Consider the following 21,795-nt stretch of genomic DNA (forward strand, 5'->3'; position numbering starts at 1 on the left):
CCTCAAAGAAGAAAAAAAGTATTGTCTTTCTTCTAAACTTCTATTGCCTATTTCGGAAATTTGAAAAATCGTAATAATTAAAACCACTTATATGTGCATAACAACCTCTTATTACCTACTCCTCCAATGTACTCAAATTTTCTAGTGGCGAAATATATCAATGAAGTAATCAGTGTTTCTCCCATATTTGCTTCTTGTAGGAAATACTTTTAAAATATATCTATTGGCAGAAAAAATAAAATAACTTCAAATAGCAAGAACGACAGGAACGTAAATGACACAGAAAAAACGTAATTTTACCATGCTTTTATGAAGTGGGAAGTAAGATTTACGTTGGACATCATTTATTACTGTTAAAATCACTCAAAAGTAATTATGTTTAATTCATATCCATATGAACTCACGGTTTCTCGTTCTTAAAGAGCCGGATGGGTTATCATGTATTCAGTTCAGAATTTTACATCCAGAACACTTTTATTTTTAAATTCCTCAAGACAAAGCGAAGTTAGTTTTCCATGTTTTTTGCTATCCCGAAGTCATTACATGCAACAGGTTCTAGCGCGGTGTGTAAAATCCCGTTTAATGAAATCGTCATTTCTCTGCACCTATGCTGTCACGTGAGAACTCAGGATACCTTCAGTGGGGTTACTGCAGTAGATGACGTTTTGACGACCGACATGTGCCAGTTCTCTTCGCGGGCTTGCGGCAACGTGAATTTCATCCGCGTGAAAGATAGCACAAGCCGAGCAGCAACAGAGCGAGGGCAACACGCCAGCTTACTTCAAGGTCGGTTGCCAAGGTGATTGACCATGTTGTCAAGGTTAGTGGGGAGCTACGCAGCTTCGTACTACTCCATATGAAGCAATGTTTGGAAGCTGTTCCCGTGCCGATTGGTCGACTTCTGTCGCGAGCTTTATAGCGGTTCGTATTCGTGCGTGCGTGTTTGTGTCAACCCGGTGAAGTTCTTTTCTTAAACCACGAAACTAGATGATTGTCGTCTCTTGCATGGTGCGAAAGAAGATCTGGTAATTATGTTGTTGACGTCGTTTGCACGTTTCAGTTTTCGATGGACTTCAAAGTGGTATTGTAAACATCATTAAGGATACCATATTAGGAGGACAAAATATCGTCTCTGAACAGGCACCCGACATTTTGCGGTAAGAAGGCTCTGTTAATTATGTATATAGTTATTTCAAAATTATTCCACTACTACGTAAAGTATAAGCAAGAACATACTTATATAGAGAACGGTTTTGTTGAATAGGTCGATACAAGTTGACTGGTAAACGATAATTATTTTCTTAATCTACTTTTCTGTAGTATAGTCCGCATGAAATCTGCGAAAGTCAACTGCAGCTATGTTTTAATATACAGAAAAATAGCATCTTTCAGATCGCCAGTTTTTTTATTATTCCAACACACGTGAGTCGGAGTGTGTATGTGTTGACCTACAAGACCGAAATTTCAAGTTTGAGCTACTATGCTTTAAATCTAAATTCCTGACTTAGCTTATGCGATTCGAAAGCGTCAAAAATTCTGATGAGTCCGAATTCTAGCAAATAGTAATGTACTAATAAAAAAGTAATCTGTGGTACTTATTAGATCCATGACTTGACAAGAATCCTAGGTTTTCTTAACCATAGCAAGAACATCACTTGTATTCGCCTGCTTTGCGAAAACCCCAGGTTCCGGGAATAAAACCCTTCTTCCTACGTATGAGACTGGCAACTGATATGATCTGATGAAAGTTCTTCGCGTCTTCGACGGGATTTGAACCCTTGTCTTTCCGACCAAAGGATGTCATCGAACGAAACGACTGAGCCACAACGATTCTCGATGTAACGTAACTTGGTGTGGTTCAAAAGTTGTTGTTATTCATAAACAAAATGTGCGAATGGTGAGATTTTATGAGTTACTTATGCGTTTTTTATTTATTATTGCTATTTTTTTTAATTGTTGTTTTGTTGGGTTGACTGAACTGGTCAAATACAGATTAACTTAGTTGGTTCTGTATCTACTACTAATATCTTTAATGTCTGAAGAGGAATTAGGGAGTTAAGTTGCCAATTTAGTTTCATAATCAGCTGTATTTATGAGAAGCGTTTCAAGCCATTTATAAGTTGGTAAAATGGCTTTCTTTTTAAGCTGTGATAGTACTTTATTTTGCAATAATAGCATTTGGCAGCAATGTATACCCGAGATCATTTGCATTATTTCTTTACTTCTGTCTGGTTATGAGTGTCATATAATCCTGCACTCTGATAATATGGAGGTGCACCATCTTGTTGAAAAAACACCTGTGCATCTCTAAACATGTTTCTGATATTTGGTGCAGCATAATCTCTCAATATTTCGTGATAATTTTCACCATTAACAGGACCATTGAATCCATAAGGTTTCAATGGTCCTGTATTAAATAATTAAATAATTACCTCATTGTGAAAAAAAATTGTCTATCTCTTAGCTTTAAAAGGTGATGAAGAAAATTCAAACTGTGAATGTTGTTCGTGAGATATAAAATTTTAAAGTGTTTGTACATAATTTAGAAAACCCCTTTGTGTGTGTGTGTGTGTGTGCGTGCGTGTGTGTGTATGTGTGTGTGTGTGTGTGTGTGTGTGTGTGTGTGTGTGTGTGTGTGTGTGTGTGTGTGTGTGTGTGTGTGTGTGTGTGTGTGTGTGTGTGTGTGTGTGTGTGATTTTTTTTCGATTTCGGATTCTTTTTTGTAACACAACACACAGGGAGAGGGGTGCGGGAGGTACCGGCCTATTTACTGCACCAAGAAATAGAATGTGTTGTTTGATTTTCAAAACAGTTAGGAATGATAAGGTTATCCCTTGTTAATCTATTAAGATTAATCATGTTTACAAATTCTTCATGACACAACTAAAATTTAAAAAAAAAAAATGGGTTAATCGTAACAGATAAAAAAAAAAAAACACCTAATGAAATCTAACGAAGAAGATAGTAGCTTTTCATGGCTACCATAAATTAATCATTCCACTATGACCCTCAATAGATGGAATACAATCAGTAGATGGAAAAAGTAAGTCTCGGACTTACTTTTTTGCCAAAACACTTAAACCCACCTCAATAGAATCGTATGACACATACTAAATGATATATCAAATATTTCACATTTACACCAGAAGCCTTCGCAATAAAGTATATCTATCTATTAGATACTCTAATTATTCTAGATACTTTCCTTATTTAACAATGTGATAGTAGTTGAACTTTTCTTTCACATTGAAAAACTATTTATTCCTAGACATTTTCAGTCAAAGAATTACAGTAGCTACAATATAGCTTAGCAATGGACATTCCCCTGTCTCCACCGGGGAATGTCCAGATTTTCATTGTGCAGATATCCAATCTGCACAATGAAAGAAAAAACTTTGTCTTAATACAGCTTAAAGATTTGCTGGAAACTGTAGAAAACACAGTCAGTCGCTAGGAAAGATCATGAACCGTGAACTAAATAATTTTCTCCGCTTCCTCAACACTATGATGAAACCATATTATTTACAATGGAAATTGGACATTTAAAAAATAAAAAATATCGATTTTTAGATGTTTTGATTAACAAAAACCCAAAAGGTCGTATATGCCTTTAGGCATATACGACCTATGCCTTTATATGCCTATAATAAACCTACCTATATAGATTTTGCATCTTCATGCTAAAACTCTATACTATCTACATAAAACTTGCATAATTAATACTCTAAAACCAATAATTTTGAATCTTAAGAGGTGACATTAAAATGAAGAAACAGCTAGATCAATTATTCTTTAATGGTTATCCTAAGAAAGCAATTTATAAACTGATGTATATAGAAAGGTCTAACACGTTCAAGCACAGGTGTTCGGGAAATTTTTCGGGGAAAAAAAAACAACTCTCACATGACTCAAAATTAAGAAAACAAAAATACAAATCAGTCTTAAAGCAAGATACTTTAAGACTGATTTCATTTGATTAATATATATTCTAAAGATTGATTTAACTTTAGAATCTATTCTAAAGTTAAATCAATGCAATTTAATCAAAATCAACAATTAATAATAAAACAACATAATTCTATATACATTATGCTTTATAATTCTTTGTTTTAGAAGTCTGGTCTTGTGCTTTTTTTGCTTACGATTAGATTCATAGTATCCACAGTCAAAGAATTACAGTATGCATTAAACACAATTTGTTATAGACAGTCTTTAGTTATCACATCAGAGTATTGTGGCCATATATTATACACAACTAAATCATATTATAAAATGATATTATCAAAACTATATAGAAAACTAAATCATATTATATATATAGATGTGCTTTGCATTAAGGGTAAATATTAAGATTAGTGATCAGAGCTTATTCTACTTTTACCATGAGTTGCCTTGGTCTTGCACTACGTGCAGGGTCAGCTAGACTTGCAACACTTGCAGGCGCAAACTTAACTTGTTTGTCTGTTTGCTTACTTGGGAAATTGGAGTAAAACCAAGTTTAAAATAGCTTGGTAACTTTAACATTTATTATACCCAAGGTAAAATACTTTCTATATTTATATCTCCTCCTGAGATTTTTATTTAATAATTAAAACACCTTATGGTAACTTGTTCTGCTAAAATACTTATAAGCTCTGTATTACTAAAATCTTGGTATTTCTAGCCTGGCTCCCACTGATGAGACCTCAATAAAGGTCGAAACCGGTCTGGGTAGTGGCCCCCTTGCCTTTAATGCAAAGCATCATATATCTCCTCCAGGAGATGTGCTTTGCATTAAGGGTAAATATTAAGATTAGTGATCAGAGCTTATTCTATTTTTACCATGAGTTGCCTTGGTCTTGCATTACGTGCAGGGTCAGCTAGACTTGCAACACTTGCAGGCACAAACTTGACTTGTTTGTCTGTTTGCTTACTTTAATCAGTACCTGTTTTTCCTCTTCTGACAAGTGATCATTGAAATCAGTAAAATGCAAAGAGTAGACGAGTTTTGCTATTTTTATAAAGCCTTTTCAACCCTACTAGCTAAAGAAAGAGCGAAACTGATGATCTTGATATTTTTAACAAAATTAATATTAATAATCGTTTGGTGTGCATAAATATTAACGACATTGGTACCATATATTCAAATTAACAAATGCTCTTCTCCTCATATACAATCTGGTAAGTTGAACAGTTATGCTATTCGCTATTCAATGAAACGACTCCTGCTCGGGGCTCTTAAGGGGACTTTAACCTAAATACTTCTCTCCGTCATGAAGTAGTAGTTGAGCGTGGGCTGAAAATCGTGATATTTTCCTCGAACTGCTTTATAACTGTCACTTGTGAACACTCAAGAATGAAGTAGAAAAGGAAAAATTCGAAAAAGACTAGAAAATCTAAATAGAAAAGTAGAGATCAAAATTAATATATGCTGTCGAATTTTAGTAATCTAATTAGAATTACATATATATATATATATATATATATATATATTAAAATTCTTGAATGATATTTCATTTGAGAACAGACTTCATCAGGTGTAAGCGAAAAAGGATATAAAAAATATCAGAGAGAACCATACAAGTAATGGATTTCTACACAGCAGAACGTATAAAACAACGTATAAAATAACTTTTAAATGGAAGAAAAAACTCGGGTTGTAGCAACATTGCCATGCGTGAGTGTAAGGTCTCGTGATTTCCTCCAATATTGAATAGCAGAGCTGTGAAAGTCTGGCTAACTATAGCTCAGGTTGCTATTGATATGGACGGAATCGAGAACGATTTCCTTAGATTCTAGAATCCGTCTCTCTAATTCGTCATAACATCTGTGATCGTTGTTAGTTAAATCCCAGCGTATTTGATGTTGGAGGCTTCTTCATTAGAGTCTGCCGAAAATAACACGTGGCTGGACAAGGCGCTGGCCCGAGTTCTGTTGTAGGAAATGTCTCTTTGATGCTCTACTAGACGGAGTCGATGGATTTTTCCGTTTGACCGTAGTATGGTTTAGAGCAGTCGCAGAGAACTCCGTAGACACCAGGATTTGGGGATTATTATGTCTATCCTTTGGACGGCTTAAGATTGAGCAGAGTTTGTGTAAAGTAGTGAAAAAAAGTTTGATATTGTATTTCCTTAAAATTTTTGCTAAAACTGGGGATAGAGAACTTATGGAAGGTAAGGAAATGCAGGCTTTGGAATTAGTTGTATCCTAATTGTGTTGTTGATGTTGACGGTTAAACAGTATTCTATTTATAGTACTCCTAGAGTATCCATTGTTTTTGAATGTGTGTATTATAAAGAGAAAGCCAGACTTCTGAAGTGAATGAAAGTAACATCTTTCTTAATTCAAGATGGGTAGATTGGAAGGATACCTATGCGTAATAAAGATGTGCACATACATACATTACATAAATTATATACAGCATACATTATAATGTGCAACATATTTTTCCGGCATGAAGAAAACTGTCCCGCAGTTGAAATTCGCGAATAATGTCGTTAGCAAGAACAGGTGACAGAACTATTCACAACACAGCAAATTTCAGACAATTGTTGACAAATCTATTCATCAGTTCATCTGGTATCTTGGATGGTCGAAAAATGCTTCCACCACAAAAGTGGCGGAACTTTAGCATATTAGACCAGCTATATTAAAATTAAAAGTATTTTATAGAAAACCTTTCGAAAATATTTAAAAATAAATATCTCAATTCATGAAACGAACAAATACCAAAGAAATAAATGTTTTGTTTAAATCTCTCTCTCTCTCTCTCTCTCTCTCTCTCTCTCTCTCTCTCTCTCTCTCTCTCTCTCTCTCTCTCTCTCTCTTTCATGTCCTGTTTTCTCTTTTTAATGCTCTTGGGTGCTTGCTTTTCTTTGTGATGATAATACCACTCTTTTATTAACATCTCGGAGGACTCTGTTCCTGAATTATAATATTAAATTAAGGGGATAAAAATCCCTTATTATTTTACAGCCAGTATCCGAAACTCTGAGATCGAAAACTACGATCTACGAGTTTCATGCCGAAGAACTATCGGCGAATCCAAGCGTAAGTGACCACTTGGTCAGTACAACACCTAGGCAACTTGAAGCAAAGGTGGAGCAAGCTCCCTCACTATCCTTGATATTTTCTCATAATATGAAAACACAGCTCCTAGGAGATGCAATACTGCTTTACATTATGAGGAGTGGTTAGTACCCTTATTTTTCACTTTTTTCACTTAAACTTTGATATCATCCAGGTCTACCTACTCACTGATGAGACCTCAAAAAAGGTTGAAACCGGTCTGGGTAGTGATGAGCTGTGTTTTCACATTATGAGAAAATATCAAGGATAGTGAGGGAACTTGCTCCACCTTTGCTTCGAGTTGCCTTGGTGTTGTACTAACCAAGTGGCCACTTACGCTTGGATTCGCCGATAGTTCTTCGGCATGAAGCACGTAGATCGTAGTTTTCGATCTTAGAGTTTCGCATACTGGATATAAAATAATAAGGGATTTTTATACCCTTCATTTAACTAACTTCGCCAGAAAATATAGCCGTTTGGCTTTTCATCTTAATTATGAATTATAATATGTTAAAAAATATAAGAAACGAGTAAGTATTTGTGTTTGCATTGTTAGAAGTAGAAAGCAAACACACACAGATTGTTGGCCAAATGATTAGCATACCCGCAATCCGATGAACAGGCAACAGGTTCTAAATTCCACAGTGAGCATGACTGTGTGATTGTCTTTAGGCGGGAGATGTATTTCTTCGCCGGTGGAAGACCAGTGCTCTGCTTTATTGAAACCTGACGCGGTTGAGAAAGTTCCATGCTTGGTCTCTACAGCAGGGTTTCTGGACTATGTAAAAAATAGCTTAAAATACTTCATCTCTCATCTTTCTTTTACCCTCTTTTACCTTGCGGTATCGAAGGTTTATTAATCATCGGACCTCAAACCGTTCACAGTGGTCAGCCCTACGCCCAGGTGTACCCTATGTCCATAGTGTTGAGTTCTCAAGGCCGGTTTGCCTGCTTGGTGGGATGAAAAACCCCAGGATAAACTGGGGGGAAACCATGCTGTCCACGCCCAAGACCGGCTAACTTGGCTATGGTTGAGGAGGATCCTTCAGCTCCTCACGTCACCGAGGGAATCGAACCTAGGACACTCCTTCCCTAGGCATACGCGAGGACGCTTAAAATATAAAAGCTATATATAAGAAATAGAAAAATCCTTAGCCCAACCATGATACCAAATGTACTATAGATTTGTAAATAACTTTCCACAGGTGAGAGCAATATAATATATATATATATATATATATATATATATATATATATATATATATATATATATATATATATATATATATATGTATGTATGTATGTATGAAAATTAAAAAAGTTTGAATGATATATATGCGAATCTTCATTACGCATAGGTATCCTTCCGATCTGTTCATCTTGAATTAAGAAAAATGTTACTTCCATTCACTTCTCAAGTCTGGTTTTCTCTTTACATACCTGGAGGCGTTATAAATGTGCACATTTATAATCGCCAAAAATGAATTTTTTTTTCCCTGAGTACTTAACTGAAACAGTTCTTCCGGTAAAGTTTTTCCAGTTTCTGAAACTGCGTCAGATATTTATTTAAGGACTAAAGGATTGTGCGCTCGAATAAATATCGCTGAAAAATTCAACCTGAAAGTCTGAAGGCAAGTTAATCAATTTTAATATGGAAGTGTTTCTTTCTCCGAAAACTGAACAAAGTAGACAGAGAATCAACGCATTACTCACCAATGAGTGCATTTGATGATGTTGAGAAGACAAGCATTGTACAGTATAAAGAAAAGTCCGTGTTTTTTATTTATGTTTTAATTTTATTTTTATTTATGCGATAATTATCATAAATTATTTCAGTATTCAGAACACATTACTCAAGCATTGAAATTGTTGAGCAACATTAATAAAAGGGAGTTATGTTGGCTGTTATCTTCAGGATTACATACTCGATAAATAGTTATATTACTATTGTAATATTTTGAATGTATTAGAAAATACTCTTCATCGAACGTTTAGAAATGAACAAAAAAAAATCACGTTTTGACTATTTCCACGTGTCAGCTAGGCATTTCCTCTTTCCATCTTCTGCTTTTTTTTCTTTTATTATTATTATTATTATTATATTCTTCCTATGGCAGTAATGAATTTCAGACTACCAAACATCAGCCTACTTCCAGCACAGCAATCAAACCAATAATAATAACTAACCGGTGACATCCTCAGATAAGCTTACTAAAAGGCTTCGAGGATGTAAGTCAAGACATTGCATCTCAACCAAGATCAACACAAAGAAGAAAAAAGAAAGAAAAAGAAAAAAAATCCATTTATTACATTTAAGTGATGTAGTACAGCACTTAAATACATTAAAGCAAAAATTGTAAATATATGTAATTTATTGTTATAGTATAAATACTATAAATTGTAATCTTATTCAACCGGAAAAATTTCTATGAAATTTTGCTATTAAAAAAAGTTTTGTAAATACATAATAATATATAATAGTCATAATAATCTATTATTATTATCTGTATGATAATAATAGAAAAAATTATTATATAGAAAAATAATACCTAATGTTATAGTGTAAAAATGCATAACAAATCTGTAATAATCATCATTATCAATATTATAATAATATATGTTGCAAACAATTTTTTTTTTTTCACAACTGTGTTCATGTAATGTATCATAAATTGTCGTAAAAAAAAATAAAAATAAAAAATAAAAATAAATTATTATTATTATTATTATTATTATTATTATTATTATTATTTAAAAATCAGTATGTACGTGCAGGTAGCTGTTATGCACAACTGTGTTCATGTAATGTATCATAAATATTATATACAAATAAAAAGTTTCGGATTATTAAAAAAAAAACATTATTCCTAAATGTGGTTAGAATACTTCCTCCTTTATGCTTATCCATGGATCGACACTACACCATGCAGGTATTCGAAACCAAATCTGATGGAACAAGTTGGTTAATCCTTATTTCCCAAGTGTCGTATGTCTGTGTATTGCATCTGCTCTTCAGGCCAGTATGCCCGTTTTTTTATGGATGAAAAACCCTCCACCTCCGTATTATGACTGATATCTGGAATTAGCAATGCCAATTTCTCTAGGCCATCGGTTCCCAACCGGTGGTACTCGTACCCCCGGGAGTACGTGCTGGGCGGTCAGGGGTTCACGAAAAATAATCACTGATGGTGGAAAAACAAGTAAAAAAAAAATCAGCTTTTTATTCCCGTATAGGGAGTAGGCTAGGCGTTTTAGCCCTAACTAACTTTTGGAGACTGAGTGGGCAATTCATTTTCCACTGGTAGCTAATCAGAGATAGCTGGCCGAAGGCTATATTACTAATTAAGCAGCCTGCAGTGAGGATACGGCACAACAACAAAAAGTGCCGCCATATCACGGTCCCTAACGCTAACACAATATTAACAAGTATAGTAAACAAAATGAAAAACGTTAGTTATTATTGTGTCAGTGCTGACACGCGTGTCATAGGTTCGCCATCACTGATATAACCCGTCGCCAAGTACTTCTCAACACGTGTCCGCAGCTACGAGTCTACGAGTACACCCACACCGGGAGATAGTAAAAAGGCGCATGCCTCAGGTACTACACAGAAGAAAAGGAAATACTGTGAAGATATATTAAATATGGGTTTTCATTTGTATGGGATGATGACTGTTCTAACCCTTTGTGTGTTGTGTGTGGGGAAGTATTATCCAGCATTAATTCCTCTATACTCATGCGACATTTAGAAACTAAATATCCTATGTATAAAAACAAAGAAATACATTATTTTCAGCGCTTAGAAAAGCGTCCAAATGTAACTTCATACATGACGTCAGGAAAGAAACATAATGAGAATGCAGTTGAGGCTTCTTACCGTATTGCTTATCGCATAGCTAAATGTGGTAAAAACCACACTATAGCTGAAGATTTAATTTCTCCTTGTATTAAGGATGCCGTTTTTTGTATGTTTGGGGAAGAACATATCCGCAAAATCGACACTATTTCTTTTTCAAACAATACAATTTCTCGAAGAATTTAGGATATCTCTGACGATGTTAACGCTACAGTAGTAGATAGAACCGAAAAGAAAAAAAAAAGTAAATTCGTTTCCATCCAGCTTGATGAAAGCGTAGATGTTGCTGATTTATCTATTTTGCTCGTCATCGTGAAGTACTTGACAGAAAATGAAATTGAGGAAACCTGTTGCTTTGTTACCCATTGACAGAGCATACCACAAGGTTATTTCATTGAAAAGAACATTAGTTGGTCGAATTATCGTGGTGTATGCACTGACGGAGCCAAGTCTATGTCAGGTTGTTTTATAGGCCTACGCGGCCGAGTTAAAGAAGTAGCTCCCCATGTACCATGGAGTCACTGCTGCATTCATAGACAAGCTCTTGCATCCAAGCCTCTTCCTAGTGAACTGAAAGACGTTCTTTATGAGGGTGTAAAAATTGTAAATTTTATTAAGTCACAACCACGAAACTCCAGATTGTTTAAAGCGCTGAAATTGAGGAAAAATTAACAGCATTCACAGAACATTACTTTTGCATACGGATGTAAGGTGGTTATCTCGTGGTAAAATACTTACACGGCTGTGTTGAACTTAGACATGAAGTCCAGGTTTTTTTGAAGACCATCGTTTCGTCTTGCTCCATAGTTTCATGACAGTGATTGGCTTCAAAGTCTTGTATATTTATCAGATATTTTTCTAGAAATATACGAACTTCAAAACAGCTCAATCACTATATTCAAAGAAACCGACAAAACTGAGTCAATGATTTAAAAAAATGGACTTTTGAAAAGCGTGTATTGCACGAATGAAAAGCGTGTCATTCTCAGATAAGGTCTGCACAACCTTATCTGAGAATGACTTGCACCTATCCCAAAACGTGAAAGAGAATATTTTATGTCATTTGGAAGGTCTCAAAGTGTCCTTCATAAGTACTTCCCTCAAAGTGGAAAAGAAAACAATTGGATTGCAGATCCTTACAATGAAGAATTTTTCAAAGAAACTAAACTATCAATCAATGAAAAAGAGAAGTTAATCGAACTTTCAACCGATTCTTTAAATTCTGATTTTAAAAGAAAGCATCTTCTAGCCTTCTGGGTAGATGTCAGTAAGGAATACGAACAGCTCAGTGAGAAGACATCAAATACCTCTTGCCATTTACTAATACAGAACTAGTGGAAAGAGCTTTTTCTTCTTACACCTTCATAAAAAATAAGTACCGAAACAAGTTTAATGCAAGTTTGGATTTAAGACTGTATCTTGCATCTTTTGAGCCTGATTTCAAGAAACTAAGTGCATCAAAGCAAGCTCGACGATCTCACCAACAATGTTTCAATCGGCTAGTGATCTATATACCAATTATTATTGACCTTTCAGATAACACAAATAAATATTATTAATAATAATAAATCAAAACTTTGTTAAATACTTGATAATCATTATCAATGTTTAACATGAAGCTATACTTATTTCTGTGTTACGAATATTGTAAAATTATATCTGTGGTTTGTATCTTTAGTGTAGTAATTTTCCTTTCCCAACTCATTACCTCATTTCCACTATTTTACATTAAGATAGGCACTGAACAAAAGTGTCAGTATTTAAAAACAGCTATTTTAAAAACAAGGGGTACAATTTATAGAAATGGGTTTAAAAGGGGTACATAAGTGGATTTAATTTTTCATTTAGCGTATGGCTCACACATGAAAAGGTACATTACATTAATCCTTAATATATATGGACATAGTAATAGACATATGTACAATAAGAAGACATGATACAGTCATAAAAGAAACACTCAAGAATAGGCTACAACTGAATGTCTAGGTTGATTATCCAGTCGACTGCACTTGGTGTAGCATGGATGAAGTCTGACAGGTTTCCACTGTATGCACGTAGGACACATTCTACTATAATATGATTAATTGTCTGGCGGGGTGATCCACAGTCGCACCTGGGTGAGGCAATCATGCCCCATTTGTAAAGGAAGTCTGCACATCTGCCATGATTGGTGCGGATTCGGTTAAGGGCAGAGCAAGTATTCCGCGGTAGGTCAAAACCCGAAGGTATCCGTGTTGGGTCCACTAATTCATGGAAGATCCCTGTTGAAGTGTTACACCAGGACTCTTTCCACTTCTCCTTCATGCGGAAGCTTGTCTTTGCAAGATTTTTTGCTGTTAAGATTGGAGGGTGCCTTGACTTTAGCCTATTTATTTCTAGGGGTGGGATGTCTTCATGGATTGGAAGATTTTGGATTTCCATGATTTTACTGCATTCATGTAGAAGAAAGTTGGATCTGCGGAGGTGTGGAGGTGGGATGTTGCTTAACACTGGGAGCCAGTAGGTTGGGGTTGATTTTACAGTTCCAGAAATAAGGCGCATAGTGGTGTTAAGCTGGGCATCAACCAAATACACATGAGCACTGTTCAGCGATACGGGTGAGCAGTATTCAGCTGTAGAGTAAACGAGGCCAAGAGCAGTGCAGCGAAGCGTTGTTGCTGAGGCACCCCAAGTTGTTCCACGTAGTTTTTGCAGTATATTGTTTCTTGTTTTTAGCTTGGATGCTGTGTTAATGAGATGTGGTTTAAAAGATAGTGTTCTATCTAGAGTGACACCCAGATATTTCGGGAATCTGTTGTAGTGTAGCAGTTTGTGGTTGAAGTAGACCATGAGTTCTTTGTTAGCCTCGTTATTGTTCAGGTGGAAGCATGAAACTTGTGTTTTGTTAGGATTCGAGCGCAATCTCTATTTGCTAAAGTATTCATCTAGGACTGCAAGGTCGTTTGTTAGTATATCTTCCATTGTAGTAAAATTGGTGTGTCTGGTGGCTAGAGCAATGTCATCAGCATAGCAAAACTTCTTAGAGGCTGTATGAGGCATATCTGCGATGTATAAGTTAAAAAGGAGGGGAGCCAGAACTGACCCTTGTGGTAATCCATTATCCACTGTTCTTTGTTTGCTTTTGTTCTCGTCCATACGCACTTGGAACAGGTGGTTGCTTAGCATGTTATCCATTAGTTTTGCATGGGACTGCACGGAGCAACTTGCACACTGCGCCATGCCTCCAGAACTGTGTCATAAGCTGCGGTAAGATCTACAAAAGCTACAGCTGTTTTCCGGCATTGTTGGTAGCCTGCCTCTATATGTGTGGTGAGTGACAGAACCTGATCACAGCAGCTTCGTTTATGTCTGAATCCGGCCTGTTCCACTGGGACTTGTTCTATTATCTTAGGGGCAATTCTATTAAGGATGAGCCTTTCTAGGAGCTCATAACAGGTGCTAAGCAGGGCAATTGTTCGGTAGTTTTCTGGTTTGTTGTTTGGTTTTTCCTGGTTTTAAGATAGGGATAATTTTTGTCCTCTTAAACTGTTTTGGAAGTCTATCAGTCTGGAGGTTGTCAGAGAAAAAGCAAGCCAACCACTGTCGAGCTTTTTGGCCTGTCTTCAGCAGGAAATAATCAGGATGAATTCCATCGAAACCTGGAGCCTTTCCTGGTTTCATATCCATTAGAGCAGTGTTAATATCTTCAAGAGTAAAGGGCCGTGAGTATAGAGGGTCTGATGGTCTGTTATTTTTCAAATATGTAAGTTCTCTTTTTATTTGAAAAGTGTGTTGTTTGTCCTTGCTGGTATATCTTGACGTGTTGACAATATGTGATGCATATTGGTTAGGAAAAATAGCCGATTGTTCCCGGACAGTTAGGGTGCTACTACCTAAAAAAATCGAGAAGTGGAAATGGATTCTTCTGTCGGTTGGTGTCAAGGCTGTGAATGAGTTCATCTGCAATGTTAGGATCGCCACACTCTAGATATTCTACATAAGTGGAAAAAGGTTGGGAACCACTGCTCTAGGCCTACCCTCTTGCGGTACTAAATGTGTTAAAAGTGTATAGCCTTTCGTGGGTAGAATTCATTTTAAAAGCATATGACTTTATATCATGCTTTCATAGCCTCTTGGATATTAATTCATTTGCCTCGCGATTTATCCTTAAATCCATCATTGTCCTGAACAAATGTGTTGATAATCTATTCTAATGGTAACTGCAAACTATCCATTAGGACAATAAAGAAAGGAAAAACATTCTCGATGCAAAAAATAGTACTGTTCTATAATGCCAATGCACACATACCAGCTACTAAATTAGAAAACCTTTATGCAGATGAATGTAAACATCACTTACGCAGTATATATTGCAAAATTGTTGGTCACATGAGTCACCACGTGTTCTATTTAACAATGCTTCTGTCAGACGCTGAAGAACTTCATTGCAATATCGTTCACAGGTAGTAGTCCCTTTTTCCAGCACTTGTATTCGGTGGGTCACTAAGCATAATGCATCCTAACACCATTACCTCAGATCAACGTTTCTATTCCTTTCAAGAACATTCTCGCGATGGTAAGCAGTACCACTTTCATGGAATATGTGTCGTCTAGAATCGGGTGAAAGACTAAAACGACCCTCATCTGGAAAGAATACATTGTATTCTTTATATTATATTATATAAGCCCATCGGTGTGTTGTCCAATTTTTATGAATACAGCACCACTGAAAACGTGCTCTACGATGAGCTGTGGATAAAGTAATGCAGACTACAGGCCTTCGGGCATATAGGCATACTTGTTGTCGACGCTGCCACAGTTTGTCGATATCCGCGTATATGTTCTTGAATGGAGCCGACTTGCAAGCTGACCTTCTGTGGTGCGTCGATTACTCTTTACTCTTATAACCAAAACTCTGTCTTCATGCTCCATAGTAGAGTGAGGGCGATCTCTTATCAGACGTGTGGAACACATTCCATTGTTCAAAACGCTGCTCCGATTTCGAATACAACACTGTGAGATTCCAAATTCTCCGAGGTAATTCTCCAGTATTTCTGCGGCCCTTTTCAAGCTTTCCAATAATTCTTCGGCGTGCGAAATCATCTAGATGATGTCTTTAAGGCATTACATGGAATCCAAGTTTGCACCTTTATTCTTTCAAGATAAGAGCTTCCCTCAAACACAATTCGATGAGGGCAGCTCTAATATCTATATTATCTTTTCTGCCTATATATGTAATATCTTTTTATCTTTATTCTAATTCGCTGTACCAGCTTTCTCTCTCGTAACCTATCTCATTTACTCTACTGTGTACTATGTTTATCTACCCTTCGCACTACGAGTCTTATGTCTAAGATACTAGAAAATTTATTTAATTTAGACTGCGCCACTAATATCATTTAATTAGCATAAAACTCAATAATATGGCCGGCAGATTTCTCTCTCTCTCTAACACAAATTCCTTCAATAAAACTTTACACAAACAGTCGTGTTCTATTCTTTTACTTAACTTTACGCTTCGGCTATCTCACTTAGTTTCCCGCTCACAAGTCCATTTGTTTAGGAACTGTGCAGTTGTAAAAATAAACAATTTGGCAGCACTCCTTTAACAAAAAATTCAAAACACATTTTATTTACATTACTATGGAATATACATGAATTAGACAATAGGGAAATTGCTTCTCTATCCATCTATAAAAATTCTTTAGCACAGATTAGAACCTTTTAATTCAACATTAATTAATCTCTTTAACTCAAAAACCTATTAATTCTCAGCTTACAAATTCATCTTATTAAACTCCTAGTTTACTTGCAAAGAGTTATTTTTACAAATTTGATATCAATTTTCAACATGCCAATCGATTCTCTTAAGGCCACTTCTTATCACCATTAAACAAAAATCTTAAACGTCCTTCTATAACAACTATAAGAGGGAATATACAAATGCATGTAATTTACAAAGGCTCTGTATCGCACATTCAGTCAAAAGTCTTTCACTAAAAGTTCTATGGCAATTCTTTCATCTCAGATCTCGAGCTTCCTTCAAGAAATTTGGCTTCAGTAGTATCTCATTGGAAAAATAGCGGGCTGTAAACAGCGACCTGTGGTACTCATACAGCTCATACATACACAACTCATGCATAAAGAACAAAATGTTGTTCTCCCAGGGCGAAAAGAAAAACTTCCGAGCGAAGCTGCTGCGGGTAATTTACATGGCTTTTTCTCCTCTGCTTTGGCTTGCCGAAAATGGTTGCCTGGATGACTGCAGTCTCAAGTAGCTTGAACTCCTGCCTCTAAGAAACTGTAATTGCCGCAACTGTCAACCGGGATCCCTCTCTGGCCTAGAAGCTTTTCTCCAGCAATTGAAACTTCTCCTTTCGGCAACTCGAAGCTCTCTCTCTAGAATGGAACCGGGAAGCCCCTCTCTGGCAACTGCTGGAAGCGGGGAGCTCCATCTGTGGATGGCCTCTGGAAACCCTCTCTCTGGCCTAGAAGTTGTCTCTCTCTAGCGACATCTCGAATCGGGAAGCTCCCTATGCTTGGCTCTCTCCCTTTTTATTATGCCTTCTCTGAGATCTTGCATGAAGTTTATAACCCCCAAAGAACTTAGCATGACTCTTTCATCTTCTTTCAAGTTCGGTCCGCTTTCTGTTTTCCTCCGCTTTCTTTTGATTATAAGTTGCCGGCCATCAGAATGTTGTTTGAACCTTTCTGACTGACTTCGGAGGTGTTTACGCGCAGAGCTTGTAAGTGTTTCTCATACACAAAAAAATCATAAACGACCTTTCTTATGCCGTCATGTAGAGCTATTACATAAAGTTCCGGCAGCAAAACATTGCCTTGTTTTTTAACACTCTGAAATATTCTTATTAAAGGAGTATATACAGTTAACTTTCAAAGGGTTGTTTACAAAAATATCTAGTACAAAATATACAGAGACAAACAAGTTATTTTTACAACATTCTCATGGGACTTGACCTCTGTAAAAAATCGATGTAAAGCGCTTTCGTATTTTTAAGCTAAATCGAGATTTTACACAGCCTTTTGCCTTTTACCCTATTGAGTGCTACCTGATCCCTTTGCCCGGGATTCAAAAACTTGAACTTGTACCCATTTTATACTCGAAATCGTCAATTATACAAATTACCCCAAGCTGATTTGTCTGAATTTGCGGTTGTAATCTTCAGAAATATTGTTCGTCCTTAAGTTTTGGACACCAGTCTATTTATATTAAATCAAATTGGAAATAAAACTTGGAGTTCATAAATGCTTATGAAATTGAAGTATTCGTTTCAATCCTCAGTCGCGCCTCGTCATCTATCTTAAGTTAAGAACATTGTACTAGAGTCAAATTTGAGAGTTTTGTTAAACAATTTAACGTGCATATTTTTCTCAGTAATTTGCCATAACTATCTACGTTGCAACCTTTGTAACTGGATTTCCAGCTTTCTCTCCATTCTTTCATTGCGTCTGTGGGTGGCTTCCTCTCTTCGAGCCTCTCCACCTCTGCTGGAGTGCTTAGGGCGCTGTTCTATCGTTATATCCACTAATATTCCTATTTACAGATTTGCTGATGACAGTACGCTTTTATCCCAACATTCGGAAACCCTGCAATACCCAAACACGCAAAGCTTCAAGATCATCTTCAACTAGTTCCTAAACATTGATTTTCATACCATCCTTCAAGTGTAAAGATAACTTGGTAACGATGATGGCCAGAGGAGATAGAAAAAATTGATAGATAGATAATCTCTGTGTCACTGACTCACTTGAACTGTATCGCACAGACACACCGTTTCAGCCAGTGTCTTTTCTACGAGTATTTCCATGCACTTGACTCTATTCAATTGGTATCCATGATTTCTCCAGTTCCCGCTGGTCGCGTTAAAACACAAGAATCTCTAGTCCAATGTTCCCTTTCATTAAAACTACGGACTTCCTCCTTCTTTTCTTCCTCTTTTATTCCACCTACTTCTGTACTCTGGAATGGTTTCGATCATGAAGTGTCCCCCAAACAACTACAACTTACAACCCTTCAAGAAAATATGTCGATAAGTTTGTAGTATTGGTATTTTTCTTATCTGCACCATACATGGGAAATGATGTTATATAGGACATTACACTTCTTGTTTATGGGTTTGATACATAACAAAGCGAAAAGCTCCTATTTCATTATGAGATACACATACGTCATCGAATTAGAAACATTATTTAATAACGCGTTGAACATCTTTTAGTCCAAATTACAGCACATATGCAGTTTTACATATGTCTCATCTACGTCTACAACATACCAGACATTCACACACTCCTTTAATTGGCTCACATTTGACGGAAGAGGACTTTGCTCCCGATCTGTTTTTCTAACATGTTTTTCATACATTCTCAATGGAGTTCAGATCCGGGGTTTGTGGTGCCAGAAAGATGGTGGAAGTCGCTGTCATGCTCGCTGAACAACTGCTGAACAATTCTTGAGCGATGGAGAGTATCATTGTCATCCATGAAACAACGGTCATCTGCTGGAAAATAAGTTAACATTGCAGGATGGACTTGATCGGCAACAATGTTCAGATGTTCCTTGGAGGACACCCGACTTTCCAGCAATATCGGTGGGCCCGTTTTGTACCAACAGAACATGTCCCACACCATGACAGCACCTCCATACCCTTGAGCTGTTTGCAAGGCAAGCTAGGTCCATTGCTTCATGCTCCCAGCAAACATACAGACTATCATTGGTACAGAATAAGGTTAACTCGTCGAACGACATGACTTTTTTTTCCACTGTCAGGTCACGATGTTTCTGCGCCACTGTAGATGAACTTTCCAGTTCTTCGCAGAAATCAATGGTTTCCTTATGGACATGCGGCTGTCAGGACTAATCCTCTTCAATTCTCTATGCACAGTTCGCTGAAAAGGGTCGGGAACAGATGCTTGACTAAATGCTGTGATCAATTGTGATCTGTTTTTCCGTACAGACCTTTACAGACGACGGCAATCTCGTTCCTGACTGACTCTCTTAGGACCAGGGTTGCGCCTCTTAGATACGCAAATGGGTTATTTTTCCACTGATTAAACACCCAGGATATCTCACCTTTTTAGAAACCAGTCAGTTCTGCTGTTTTCAAAATCGTGGTTCCAGCCAAACGAGCACTCACAATAAGTCCTTTTTCGAACTCCGTAGGATCCTTTGTTTTTCCCATTGTGAAAAACACAATTTCCAATTACTGACATTCTTAAATAGTTGCCTAGAACATTTGGTGAGGCAGTTGACCACGTATTTGCATATACGGTCCGTAAGTGACCTTTACATATATTCTGCATAAAAGCTTCTAATTCAGTGGCCGGTATGTGTATGCATGTTTAAACAGGAGGAGGAGGATGCAGAGCAGTTTTATAATTTGAAGTAAATTATAAAGATGTTTTATTTTATTAGCTATATATTATATTATCCACTGCTGCCATAAAAAAAATAATAATAATTACTGCTGTTGGAATTAGAAACGAAGACCCAGAAAGATGAATGGTAAAATGTTCTTGGTTAAATTTAACTCCACTTCACCATCTTTTACGACTACTTGTATAACGTATTCGCGACTGCGGAGAGAGGCCACTTCTTCCCTTCGGTTCGAAAAGACTTTAGTTCGAACTCCCATCTTGAAAGTGAGGAACGATATAAGAATTTTACATCCAACGGTAAATTACTCGATTTCATATGGAGGTGATAGGGTTTTTCCTCGAGGAAGCTGCTTTTTTTTCTTTCTTTCTTTCTCCTTCTAAATAGGCAAACCAGCCAGAAAAACACACTTATTTAAGGGACGTGTTCTCAGGACTTCAGATTTTTCCGACTGTAGTTCCAACTACTATCGCTTTTCATAATGCTTCCGTGTGAAATGTGTTCAAAATTTTCACAATATTTCCTCCGCAATTAAAAACGGTAATCCAATGCTTCCTAGAGGAAGTTGCAAGTTTATTGGTTACGCAAATCTTTGATGGCATCATAAACAGTTACACTGGTTTATTTAATTTAGTTTCTATGTTTTTATTATCATTCCGTATTTGGATAATCGACACTAATCTATCGTAAACAGACTGTTATAAACTTATGTTTTACCCTTCCTATTTCCTATTAAAAGTAATCATTACTGTATTTCGAATCTCTGTAGCAACTTTGGACGTTCTCATTGATTGATTTTGTTCTTAGTAATATGAAGAATTAATTGATATTGTGCTGTGTGTGAGTGGTCTATGCTTGCTTTTGACTAAATGCGCAATTTTTTTTTATCATACTTTTCTTAATTGATTGCTTGATACTGAATTGAAGGCAAGTTATTGTTCAAGTGCTGGCGCAGTAGAGTCGCAATTAATTGAAACGGTGCGCGAAGAATGTAGAGAAATGAACGTGAAGAAAACAGATAAACGAAAATATCAGTTAACGCAAATATACTGCATTGGATAGTGCATAATGAAAACATATACTTTCCTGTGTTTGCATATGAAGTCTATTAAACCAAACAAATGCATATGAAACTAAAAAAAATCGTCATGAACTAACCATTTTGAAACTCAAAAGATTAGATGAAATGGTTTGGTGGGAATCATTTTGGGTGAATTTTTGGATTTTTCACTTCGAATAAAATTAAATATCATATAATATTCCGTTAATTTAAAAGATCTGACTACTGTTGGTAAAAAAAAAAGGTATTCACAATGTCATCTCCATTTAGAAGTTAAATTACTGAATAGAGATGAGAGAAAATACAGCATATATAAGAAAAGAGGAGAAAAGACAGACAGACAGACAGACAGACAGAGAGAGAGAGAGAGAGAGATGATGCAAAAAATTAATGAAACTTTTTACTTAATTTGGTAAAATAATTTGTACATAATCAGTATGGAACTGTGTATAAAACTCC

At 36.3% G+C, this 21,795-nt stretch overlaps 1 protein-coding gene across 4 annotated transcripts in view; it reads left to right on the top strand.

Annotated features, from left to right (window-relative positions):
• The first annotated feature begins 968 nt into the window (after positions 1-968).
• LOC150094596 (uncharacterized) overlaps positions 969-21,795 on the top strand; it is a 700,870-nt gene continuing 680,043 nt past the window's right edge. For 2 of the 4 annotated variants that reach the window (XM_090411629.1, XM_090411628.1), the window contains exon 1: positions 969-1,157. The gene's annotated coding sequence lies outside the window, so the exon portion shown is untranslated. The remainder of the gene's footprint in view (positions 1,158-21,795) is intronic. The other 2 variants (XM_090411625.1, XM_090411624.1) reach the window with 1 other exon arrangement.

This window comes from Typopeltis vanoorti, chromosome 21 (assembly GCF_054136105.1).
Source record: "Typopeltis vanoorti isolate ZY-2024b chromosome 21, IOZ_Tvanoo_1.0, whole genome shotgun sequence".
NCBI classification, from domain to species: Eukaryota; Metazoa; Arthropoda; class Arachnida; order Uropygi; family Thelyphonidae; genus Typopeltis; species Typopeltis vanoorti.